A 13,427-nucleotide genomic window follows, 5' to 3' on the forward strand; every position below is an offset into this window, starting at 1 on the left:
AAAGTACACTTACATGGCTTTTCTCCAGTGTGCATCACATGTGGCAAGTGTTTTACACAGAAGACAACCCTTTCAGCCCATGGCAAAATACACACAGTGCCAGACTAGAGTTAATCTCAACAGGGTCTTCTTTCCCCGCTGATTCTGCCAAGCCCATTCCCTTGGCTGACATTCGCTACTAGGTACGGACAGTGGGAATCTCGTTCATCCATTCATGCACATCACTACTTAGATGATGAGAGTCAAAGTTATTCCACCGTGCTTCACTGAATTTCTTCTCTTACACATTCAGAGAACTGGGCAGAAATCACATCCGAATGTCCGAATGGAGAGGTGATAAGTCAGCAAGTAAAGGAGAGTACTACTGCTAAAACTGAATTCATCCTCAAGTCTTGGTGAGTACCTTCGGGAGGTAGACCCTGTTTTTCACAAAATCTCACCAAGACAACACTGACATATAGACTGTATTTATATAGCAAAGAGAGCTAGGTGCACAACACCTATGATAAAAAGGCGTCCAATCCTGGGAGGCATACTGGTTACAGGATAGGAAAAGATGACGGTGTAGAATCATACCTCTCAACCTCTTAGAGCAAGAAATCTGGACAAAGCCATAAATAAAAATGAGACAAAGGCCCATAAATAGGGACACTTTTTAAATATTGCTCTTACAAACTTAGAAAGTTGATAGAATAACAGGATTTGCATTAGCATGAATTTTCTGAAGGATATGAAGTCTGAAAAACTCAAATGTCATTATTTTCTAACTGCAATCTGTAATGATTTACTACTAATATGCCAAAAAAAAGTATATGAAAAATTGACCAAAAATAAGAGGCCAAAATCTGGACATTCTGTGAAAATCTGTACAGTTGAGAGCTGTGTGTAGAATCCCCAAAATATGGAAACATTCCTACAATGGGACCAAGTCCAAGGGGAGGATGGCCCCCCTGTTGTAGAAGGAAGTAGCAAGTCCACAAAAATTACAAAAACTGATAGGCCAAAGAAGAGCCATAAAGACGATAAACTGGACTATTGAGAATAAGAAAGAAATGATGTATTGTTACTATTCTGCAAAAAGCCCAGAATTTCAAGACACAAGGTATACAAAACAATTAAGAGAGGAATTAGAGGAAAGAAAACTACTTTCCACAGGAAAACCTGTCAGAAGCTTCAAATAAAAATGTGTATTCGTTAATACAACAGATTTGTGAAAAACAGTATATAGATCAAGAAACTTCCTGTTTGGAAAAAGAAGCCTCTAAGGAAATGTGAAAATATAAACAAAACCTATAAATTTTTGAAAAGTATAAAAAGGAAAGATTTGATATGGCGCAATATTTATGCAAAGGAGAAAGCCAAATTAATTAATATAAAGAAGACAGCCCCAAATATATTAGAACAGGCAAATTCATCCAGATATTCATCCAGATCGTAGTCTGGCAGTTGGCAAAGGGGTTAAGGTTGTGAGCTGTACTCCTGTGGTACTGAGGTTGATTCCAGGCAGTGCTCCCAGGTGGCCCCTATAAAGGAATTATGGGTCTACCTGGTTAACAGATAGGATTATTATCCCTATATAGGACGTGCTGGAGGGACAGATTCATAACCCAGAGGCTCCCTACACTCTGGAAAAGAATCCCAATCCATGTTAGGCAGAGCCCCTCACTAACTCTATTCAAGAGAAATCTTGACGAGTGGATGGGAGATCGTAGGTTTACCCCGGGGGTCATCTCTGTGTCACTACTAGACAGAGGCACAGCAAACTAAACCCTAAATGGGAGTAGTATTCTCATCCTAAGGGGTGGTGAAAGCCACACACACTCTGGCTAGGCTTATAAATGCCCTAGGGCAGATAGCCTAGTACGAACCTATGAACCTATATGGAAAATTTCACAATAAAAAAAATGGGAATGTAGAAAAGGAGATTAGTAAAGTAGAAGTTAAAAAACTACCTGTGACGTGCAGGATTCAGTGTAGAAAATCTAATTCAGAAAGCACCACAACAGGATAGAGTAATAGATATCCAAATTAAGGAGAAACCAGTGAAAGATGAAGAATTGGTCGGGTGCCATATGAAGATATTTTGGAGCCTTCTACAGGAAACAAATATTAACGTTCACTTGAAGCTAGACAGCAAGGGAAGGAACAGGAAACTGTAGAAACTCTGACGCAGTAAATGTTGAGGAGTGATAGGCCAGTGAGTTCCCGTATGACAGAGCAACGGATGGCACAGGATGAAATTGAAGAGAATGTGCCACAGAAAGATGCTATAGAACTTTCTATACAATGCCCGCAGGAAATGGAGAACAAAAAATGTGCCCTCAGTTTAGAAGAAAATGAGCTAAGAGAAGAGTTGCTTGATTTAATAGCCATACATAGCCATATTAAGATCAATAAAAGAAACAGACTGCAAAAGGTCAATAAAACCCAAAAAGTCAGACGTTTGACAAAACAAAAACACAGTAATTAGGACTGTCCATAGAGATCCATGCGATAGAACACAAGTAAATAGGATACATTACTGTGCAGCTAAATTAATAACCGATAACGTTCTACCACAAGAACACAGGGTAAGTTGAGGGGAAAGCAAGAGGAGAAATCAAATACCATCATGGAAGTATCGAACAGTGAAAACTATAAAGCAATTAAGACAAGAAGTGTCACTGTTAGAGTATAGGAGAGGGAACAGATCAACAAAACTATTAAAAAGATAGATGTGATAAAAGCAATGCGCAGTATTAAAACAGACCTGATCTATCATGCACTACTGCAAGTAAACTAAAAATCTCAGCACAGGCAGAAAAACTTAGAAGATATACAGTTAAATATAAAGGAAAAGTACAAAATAAGCAAGTTTTATAAAGAATTGGGAAACAAGGTAAAAGGAATTGAAAGACAGCCAAAAAAAGAAGTAGAAGATGTATTTTGGAGAAGTATCTATGAAGATACTGTGGAACATAAAGATGCTACATGGATAGAAGTAGCAAAAGAAAAAATAAGAAGTTTAAAGGTACAGGATATGAAATGGGATGAAGTAACAGCCAGAGAGACTGAAACAAACTTAAGAAAAGCCTTTAATTGGAAAACCCCAGGCCCAGATGCAGTACCTAACTGTTTTGGTTAAAAGTATTAACATCTTTGCATGAAGATTAAGCCATGAGTAAGAACTATTTATATGCGTACCCTAAACAGACCGCCAACCTGGCTAACTACAGGAAAATTAATGGTCCTACTTAAGAGTGAACCTGCAAGCTACCCTAAAAATTATAGACCAATAACTTGCCTTCCGACAATGTAAAAACTATACATGGAAATTGATGCTGACAGAGTTTACAGTCATTTTCAAGAAAACTAAATTATGGCAGTAGAACAAAAAGGCAATAAAAGAAAGTCATACGCACCAAAGGATCACTTGTTAAATAAATTCATATTGGAGAACTGTAAAAAGGGGAAGAATCTAAGAATGGCATGGATTGACTACAAAAATTTGATAGTATCCCACATTCATGGATCAAAAAACACTTAAAAATGTATAAGATGAACTCTATACTGATCAACTACACTACAGTGACCATGAAACACTGGCAGACCACTTTTCAATTACAACATGATAAAGGAGAAATTAGTTATCCCAAGGACAGAAATTCAAAGGGGGATAATTCCAAGGTGACACTCTGTCACCCCTATGATTCTGCCTTGCCCTTAACCCATTAAGCTGTCCACTTGACAGCTTAGGCCATGGCTACAATTTGGCTCCTAGAAAACAATAAAGTGTAAAGACTTATCTTCTCTTTGTTGATGATTTAAAACTGTACAGCTTATCAGGTGAGGAACTAAAAGCACAGCTGCAAGTTGTCAAAACTTTTTCAGATGATAGAAGACTGTCATTTGGTCTTGATAAATGTGCAAATGAAACCTATAAGGCAGGAAAACTGCAGCATCAGGAAAACATAAATTTGGGACAAGAATGTGATATAAACGAACTTGAGCAAGAGTGTGTATAAATATTTGGGAACTGATGAATGAGTAGGCAAAATTGCCAGCACCAAATGTTCTGGTTGAGGTATAATACAAATTCTGCCAAATATTCCTCATCAGAATGCCAAACCAACCAACAATCATCCAAACACCTACGCCAAATGTCAAGTTCGATATAGGTTAGGTTAGGTGACAGAATCCAATAAACAAGGATGGCATTCAATTCTCACTAAAAAAGAGAAGTATTGGATCATTAAACTGGGTGTTTTGTTTTCACCTGGTTTAAATGATCATTTATAACAATATTATATGTTTATTTTAATTTTATTAATTACAATGGACAGTAACTATGTGGTTAATTTATTGTATAACTTTTGTATTCTCTCTTTATTTTCCATACAGGAAATAATTTGAATGTTGGGAAGAATCCTATTGGATGACTCATGATATATATATATATATATATATATATGTATATATGTGTGTGTGTCTGTGTGTCACTTCTAATTTGCTATTACTTTCATTCCCACTGAGGAATGCCTGTTGCCTGAAACCGGTCTGGGTTGTTTAGTATATTTAAATAAATACTTATGTATTTAACTTACTAGCCTTATTTGTTGCTTTAAACTGTATTTGGTGCTGGCAATTTTGTCTACTTAATACTGTTTCCTGCCTTGCACCTGGGTCCTACTTTCAGAGAGTTTCATTTTGACCTGAACTGATGAAGGAGCAACAATAAAACATGAACATGTGAATAAAACTTAGTAAGGAATACATTAGAAGGCTTAAATTAATCCCGAAAACAGTGTTGACATCTAGGAACAAAATCCAAGCTACAAACCAATTTGCTCTTCCTGTCCTAACTTACAGTTTTGGGAGTGACTGACTGGCCCCAAAATGTGTTGGAAAGATTACACAGGAAAACAAGGATGCTTCATGCTCACCAAATGATTTATAAAAATCAGTGCATACCAAGATTATATACTCCCCGTTCCGAAGGAGGGATGGGCCTCCTTGAAATTGATTACATGTATATATCTGCAATTGTGGGACTCCACACATATCTGCTGACCTCACAAGAACCAAAAGTAGTGAAAGTTTTGAAACATGAGAAGAATAAATCCAAGGTAACTTCTCTGCTTAATCTAGCAGAAGCATATCTGTGTCAAGCAGGAAGTGAAATCAAACCAGAAGTAGATAAAAATCAATCAGCAATTGAATGTGCCAAAAGACAAAAGAAAGAGTAGAAGGTGAAGGACCAGAAGAAAAGGCAAGAAATGTGGAAAATGCATAAATATAGTTGAAAGTATAGAAAACATCTGGAAGAACCTCATGTTGATCAGGAACGAATGCAGGAATTGTTAAGGAGAGGCACATTCAAAGCAAGAGATGAAAGGTTAATATTGGCGGCCCAAGGCAGTGGGCTGCATACATGATGGTTTACAAAGTCCACTGAACATGTGGGAGAAGCAGACAAATGTAGGCTTTGTAAAACCGAATTGGAAACAGTTGCACACCTCATTGCTGGTTGTGACATACTAATGGCAGAAGGACCATATACTGAAATGCATAATTATATGGAAAGATTGTTGCACTAGAGATTGTGCAAACATTATGGTACTGAAGTGGTTGAAAAACACTGGAAACATGAGCCATAAAACATCATGGAAAATGATGAAGTTTACATCTCATGGAATCATCCATTACCAACAGCTCAAAAGATAGATGATAGAAAACCGGATATAGTAATCTATGAAAAGAAGACAAAAGTAGCATTGATCATTGAAATCGCCACACTCAGTGACTACAGTGTCTTGCATACAGAGAGAGACAAAGTCATAAAATATCAGGATTTGCAGGCAGAAACGATGTGGAAGAAAGATACGCAGACAGTCCCAATAGTAGTAGGAGCAATGGGACTTATAGAAAAGAATCTACAGTCGTACTTAGATATGTTACCAATACATGCAACTGCGTACAAATTGCAGGAGGAGTCACTATTGAGCACATTGCAGGTGCTGCGAAGAGCAATTCTAGTTGACATCAAAGACTGAAACAATACCAATTTCATGAACTTTAATCATACTTTGACTTAGGAATGGGGTCCATTCCAATCATGGTATTAGAAACCGAAAAGATTTGGAGGAATTAAAAAAGAGAAATGATACCCAGACAGTTTTAGTAGTAATAGGAGCAATGGATCTTATAAAAAAGCGTTTACAATCATACTTAGATATGTTACTGATGTATGTAACTCTGTATGAACTGCAGAGTCATTATTGGGCACATTGCAAGTGCTGTGAAGAGGACTTCAGGCTAGCATCAAAGATTGAAACAATACTAATTTCATGAACTTTCACCATACTTTGACTTCGTAATGGGGTCCATTCCCATTATGGTATTAGAAACCCAAAACGCTTGGATATATAAAAAAAATAGGAGAAAAGCTGCATGGATATGGTACGACACCTTGCTTATGGTAAGTTGCACATGTACGAGTCCTGATAGGTCATACACTAACTAGTCTGGATTTGAGATTGGTCTTAATATAGAATGAGACTCCTCCACCTTTAGTTCCCTCCACTGCAGTTGCAGGTCTAAAGATGCGAAAGGCATTATACCTTTGTACTGCTAAGGTACTTTCAGCAACTTTAAACCATGTCACATGCTCTGTTACTACCCAGATGCCTACACTCTCCAGGGAGAGGAAGGCTTGCAGGGAGTGGAGTTTCTTAAGACTTCCAGCATTTAACAGTACCACCTTCAGATATTCTTTCATAGGTTCAGTTAAGTCAGTAGATTTACTAAATTTGGCATTGCCTAAAAAAGGCACTGTGGGGTGGAAACGGTCTTTGCCAATATCCAAAAGCCTAGAGGGGATAAGTGCAGACCATCCCTGGCAAAGCAGTGTGGTCTGTCAACCATGTTCTCCCAGGCCATCAAATATTGTATCCCCTGGACTTAAACCAGAAGGTAAGCCAATTGTTAAAATCTCTCATTTTTTTGTTGGTAATGTGGCATCCTCCTTGGAGAAGGAGGTATGCTGTTCAGTGCTACGCTAACAATTGCCTGAGACACAAAATCAGCAAGCTTGAACATGTCTCGCTTCATTATAGTCAAGGGACGTACATCTCAGGTCGTCCACATGAACTATGATAGAGTTGTACTGGTACTTGTGGTTCAATGACCTGAGCGCCTGTGACTTGATGGATGCTAGCTATGGAAAGGCAGCTAAATCTGACTCTCTCCTTACTCAGTCTGGTGAGGGGGACATAAGTGTGCCTCACTACAAAATCACCAATGACCAGGAAATTTGGCTGTGTGCTGTTTTGCCTTAAGTGCTTAACAGTAGAGGCAGTAGACACAGTCTTAATAAGTGTAGCTGCAGGTGGTGTTTTAACAGTGTTTACATGAAGGCTGAGGACCCTTTCTTTTATTGTATTGTTCAGGAGGTCTTAGTGTCTTATGAAACTTACCTGCAAGTGCCTCAGCATAAACAGTTTTATGTGCATGGTCTTTACCCTTTGCAGAAAGCGTGGTGAAAGTCTCATTGACAACCTCTATAGGATTAACTTTGATTGTATGAGAGAGTTTGGCCTCAGCAAAGTGTATTTATACCTCCCCCATACTCTTACCTGTTTTATTAAGAATAAGTGGGTTGTCAGTGTACATGAGGCAATTGCTACAATGCTTCAGAATAACCCATCTCATCCAGACTGGCCACAGAGAGAGTCGGGAAGTGCACATCCATGGCTACTAATCTACTAGGGGAGTGAAGAAAACTTAAACATTGAAAAAGTCAGTAAGACAAGGAACCTGATGAGCAACACTCAGGTATGAGCCACCTAGATGCTCTAGTAGTTAAAAAAAAAAAAAAAAAAAAACGTCCAAACAGTAATGCCACAAGAGTGTAGCCCACAAACCTTCCTAATGTAAAATAACTGGACTGGAGCCCAAGTGCTTAAATCAGAACAAAGACACTTAGAATAACAGCACCATAAGCCTTCACCAGCAATTCCCAACTCAAAAGGGTGTAAGCTACCTCTCCTCCCACAAGAGTGTAGACCACAAGCCTTCCTCATGTAAGATAAAAATAAAAAACTCTTCACAAAGCCAGTCGTATGTAAGATAAGTAGTTTGAAGCCCAAGTGTTTAAATTAAAACGAAGAGGCTTAGAAAAACAGTTACAATTTAATCAGGCTACTAACAAGCAGTAATAAATACACCAGATTAAACACAACTGAACACTTTATTTAGCTTCTTGCTACACATTCGTAAAGGGATAAAGTAGGAAGAAGCACAGATACAGCAAAAGCAGCTGAATAACTTTTAATTTTTTAGACAGTTTCACTAAAGGACATGTCTGCCAAAAGAAAGCCTGATTAGATAGTTTTCCTCATCACTGGAGTCAGCCCTTACTACACTTGCTGCCCAAAGTGGGTACGGGTTGGTGGGTAAGAAGGTCCATGGTAAGAACTTCGCCACCTGGTAAATAATCTGGTCTCTTGAAGTCTACCATAGCAAGGCTATGCCAGGATGTAGAGGTCTATGGAAAAAAAGGCAGACACTGTATGCTGTTCATAAATATGCATGCCTCTGCAGAAACAGTTCTGTAAGGGGTGGGATATTCTGTTCCAGGGGTCTTACCAGATCACCTGCTATAACCTTCCAGTCTTGTCTGCTGACCTGACTAAATGCAGCAAAAGTGTAGGGATACTCAAATCTTTCCTCCCCAACTGCACCACTTCCAGGCAGAGGTCTGATGTTCGGGTGAATGTGACTTCAACTTCTTGCATATATGAATACGATCCATAGTAGACAACCCTGGAGGATGTGTTATGTGCGGCCAACGTATCCAGCACTGAAGGAATAAGGCAGATGCTATCAGAAGTGGTAGATGCTGATGAAGAGGAATAGGAAACAGCTTCACAAGTAATAAAATCTTTGGGTCTGTCTGGGACCACACTTGTACCTTTCTGCTCCTCACCACTCTTTTTGAGTATCCTCTTCCCTTTCAACCTCTTAATGTAGTGTTCTTTTCTGTGTGATATTTTAGGGGGTAAAGTTATGTCTGAAGATGCAGAAGGCTGTTCAGTGATCTGCAAAATGATCTCTGTCTTTTTCTTAGTTAACCTGACTCAGGAAGGGTGATGCAGATGCCTTCAGGTTTTAGAATTAAAACTCACAGAAATTTGGTCATCGAACATGAAGTGAAACACCACTAAAAGAAAAAGGTGCACCAAATGTAAACCAATAGCAAAAAAAGGACTGAAATGATGTGGACTGATTGTCCTTCATACCCAAGATATAGGCGCGTGCATTCTCATGTCAGGAAAGGGCTTCCAATGCAGAAATATGTGTACAGCTCTGGGAATTGGGCCAGCCAGGTACTTGTCCCATATACAATTAATTCCCACCAGTCAACAATTTCGACTTCTACTAGTACTGGTACTAGTACTAGTGATCCATACATTTAACATATTTGCATTCCAATGTAAATATTTACAAATTTATGAATATATTCATCCATTCAGTATTTTTAGCAAGATACCTGCCCCAGATACCATAACAAAAAATTCCATTATTAGAGAAAATGTATACTACTGTAACGTGGCTGGGAGATGAAGTATAGTGCTAAAAGCAACTTGCATTGCAAGATATGCTAAAGATGTAAACACAAGCTACTGACTTTCAAATTATCTTTTTTTTTCCGCATGTTATCAGGGACAGCAAAGTCAGGCTTGGAAATCAACTCTCACTGAATAATTACTAACAAAAAACATTTTAACATGAGTCTAAATCTGAGTTGGCCCAATTTTTCCCTTATCATAGGAGTAAGGCAGCATACATAACTGCTGTTTACTGACTTTTCGTGCAGACTAATGTGTTTAGCAAATCATCCCACATCTGGTTTAAAGCCAAAATAATTTATGCCTTATCATGATTTTAATAAATTTTTTTAGCAGACTCAGGCTTAGCTTAATAAAAATGACCAAAACCCTGTGACTCAAAATTCTATTTTAAATTTATTAAAACACCTCTAGTGCCTAATAATACTAATGATAGTAATGAAGTATACAGGGAATTACAGAAAACTGATACCATGTCTACTGGGAGGGGCTATAATAAGGATTTAGTAATGGCCACTTTAGGAAAAGTAAGACAAAGTAATGACAGGCCAGTTAAGTATATTAATAATTGTAAATAAAAAGAAATAGATGGAAATAGATCTGTCCAATAATCAAAAGATATATGTAGTTACGACATATGATTTGTTAAGTAAGCAGGTTACAAAAATTACAAAGCATTACTGGGGCTTCCTATTCAAGTTTAAAGACTTTTTTTAATTATTGTGTAGGATTCCTATGTTATCCTTCCGCTAAGGAAGGAGTACAAAGGATATGACTGTACCTCGTTGATATGTTATTCCTACTAATAAACTATATAGAGAACCTGCACAGATGGAAACGTTTGCTTGTGGCAAGTGTATAGGTTCATAGTTAGGGTTTTTTTTATAAAATGAATGGAGTGAGTTTTGGAGTGAATAGTAGATCTTGTTGTGAAACGGAAGGTATTAGGTATGCACTGAACCCCTGTAATGTGTTTTATATTGGGGAAAGCAAGAGGGCTTTCAAGTTAAGATCGCAAGAACATGTTAGGGATATAAAAAAATGAGAAACTTGAAGCCCTCTTGCTATGCATTTTAAACAGTACCATAATGGGGATCCAGGGGGACTTCAGGATACAATCTTAGAGAAGGTTATTCAACAAGATGAATACACGGAGGTTAAAAAAAAAAAACTTCTGTATAAGGAAACTTTATTCTTAAATATAGTACCCTGACTCCTGCTGGTATAAATGTGGATTGTAATTGGAAGGTTTTGATTTAACTGGATATTTAAATGTGTTTAATTGATGAGATTAAATTCTTAAGGATGGTATATAAAATGTTTGTAAGTGTGTGAGGTCTTTAACTCCTTTGAAGGCATTTTTGCCAAAGGTCTAGAGGTGTTTTAATAAATTTAAGAGAGAACTTTGAGTCACTGGACAATGGTCATTTTTATTATTTTGTACCCAGTAGTGGTCTACTCAGGATTAGCTTAACTTTACTGTGGCTGTATACTCCCTCAGGAGAGACTGGTAATCCCTGTTTGGAGGAGGGCTAGTTTCCTGGACTTCAAAAAGTGTCTCATCCATATTTCCCGTCTATCAGCATACTCCCTACCTACATAACAAATGACTACCTTTAAGCTAATATGGCCTACTGTCAGCTCTGTGGCACAGAGAGTGACAAAACTGACTATAACCCACACAATATGTAATCATTTAGTGATCCCAGCAGTTAAGCAGCTCACTGGAAATGTGAAAAGAATGAAGAGCTGAGTCTACTCACTTTCTCAGAGTGGGAGGTAAGTGTGCATTACCCAGAAATGAATGCTCCATTCTGGTACCTAAGAGGCGATTCAAGATCCAATGGAGACCTTTGTCTCAAGGGAGAAGGGACATCTGTAGGCTTATAGCTCTTACAACGGTGTGTGACGGTTCTTCACATTGCCCACTATATGCATAATCCCTAGAAGCATCAGATGGCACACGAAGAAACTGTGGGAGCTTAAATAAATAAAAAATATATATCAATCTCATACATGAATGACAGCACCACTCCTAATGCATCTACCCCTAAAAGAACAAATAAGGCATAAGGCTCTCACACTTGGAGAATAAATGGCTTAGCAGACTGATCAAGGAGTGAAGTTTGATGGTCAGAGGGGAACTGCGATGACTGGAATGAGAGATCATGATGTTAAGCAGCACCTGATACCTTGCTGTTTCGTTAGCACAGTTTTAGATGTGAAGCTGAGTGTGAAAGCCTGTTCTCTGAGGGATCACAGGGCTGTTACACTTCACAATGAAAACACCAAATCACCATCCGACTCTCTCCAAACGAAAAACACACCAAAATTCCAAAGCAGACAGGAACACTGGAACACACAAATGGTGAAAAAACTTTCTTTAATGACAAGTCCTGGTACCTCGGCTATTCGCCTTCAATGGAATAATTCACCATACAAAAACCATCCATCTCCTTATATATTCATCAATCAGTTAAGGTGAAAAAAATCTTCATTTAAAGTGCAACGTCTTCATTTAAAACTTGTGTTATTTTTATATTGAAAATACATCACATTATTGCATTATTACAAGTCATGTACACCAATAAAAAAGGAATTAAATACAATAAACTTCATACTTTTTTGATTTCATAAATATGCATGAATCATATTGTGTTACTTAGTAAATAAGCATGTTAATCTTCATAATATAACAATAAATGGCATAATATAAATGAAACCATCATAGTGAAACACCACTATCTAAATTCATGCGTCTAGGATATAAAGTATGAAAATTAACTATCATTCTGTATTCTAGTTTATTCAATTCTGTTTTAAAATTCCCCGCATCAAAATGTGGTCTAGCCAACACACTAAAAATGAATCCACTACAACTGCCATTATGTGCATTGACAAAATGTGAAGCCACTGGACTATCCATGTTCCTCCTCCTGATATCCCCCAAATGCTCTAAGATGCGGATTTTGACTTTCCTCACAGTTTGACCTATGTACCAAAGGGGCTTATCTCAATCACAACCTAGAATATAGACCACCCCTTGTGACAATCAAATTTCTCAAAGGCTTGATACTTTTTTCCATTAATTTTGTCTCCATGCAAATTTCTGACCCTACTGCATACAGAGCAACGTCCACAGCATTGCATACCTATGCTCATTGAATCCATAGGATACTCTTAACTTCCTGGTTAGCAATTCCTTCAAATTATTATACCTACGATAAGAAAAGGTATTGTGTCTTGGAAACAAATGACCAACAGACATATCATCAGCAACTATGTGCCAAAATTGTTTAACAACTTTCTCCAACACCCATGAAAAATCCGAAAATCTAGATACAAAAAATAATCTATCCATTTCATGTGAAACTGGACAATGTCTGTGGCAACTCTTTCTTCTTTTATTACCTCCCCCACATAACCTGTTCTTAATCCCAGACAGCATCATCTCCGAGTATCCTCTGGAAGATAGTCTTATCTGAACCTCATTCAGGACATTCTCCCAAAAGTTTGGATCAGAAGTATTCCTAAGAATTCTCTTGAATTCCCCCTCTGGCAATGCCTTAATCAAATGTGGAGGATGCATGCTGCTGGCATGCAAAAAATTGTTCACAGAGGTGGGCTTCCTATAAGGTCTGTGTTGCACCCTGTTGTCTTCTCCAATATAAATGAAACAAGAATGTAAAATAATATCAGGGAAGAATATGTCAAAGAAAACAGAAAGAGACACCTGATCTCACAAAAAGACAGCAAGAAAACAACTAGCGTACAGCTACTTTGTAACCATTCTTTCCATCACAAGAAAACACAACAAAC

The 13,427-nt window shown here is 37.9% G+C and overlaps 1 protein-coding gene across 1 annotated transcript in view; it reads right to left on the reverse strand.

The window, feature by feature from the left end:
- LAMC1 (laminin subunit gamma 1) overlaps nucleotides 1-13,427 on the reverse strand; it is a gene marked incomplete in the record, with an annotated part of 2,174,645 nt that overhangs the window by 311,095 nt on the left and 1,850,123 nt on the right.

Source organism: Protopterus annectens, chromosome 10.part0 (assembly GCF_019279795.1).
Source record: "Protopterus annectens isolate FY-2018-M chromosome 10.part0, PAN1.0, whole genome shotgun sequence".
In the NCBI taxonomy this organism is placed as follows: domain Eukaryota; kingdom Metazoa; phylum Chordata; order Ceratodontiformes; family Protopteridae; genus Protopterus; species Protopterus annectens.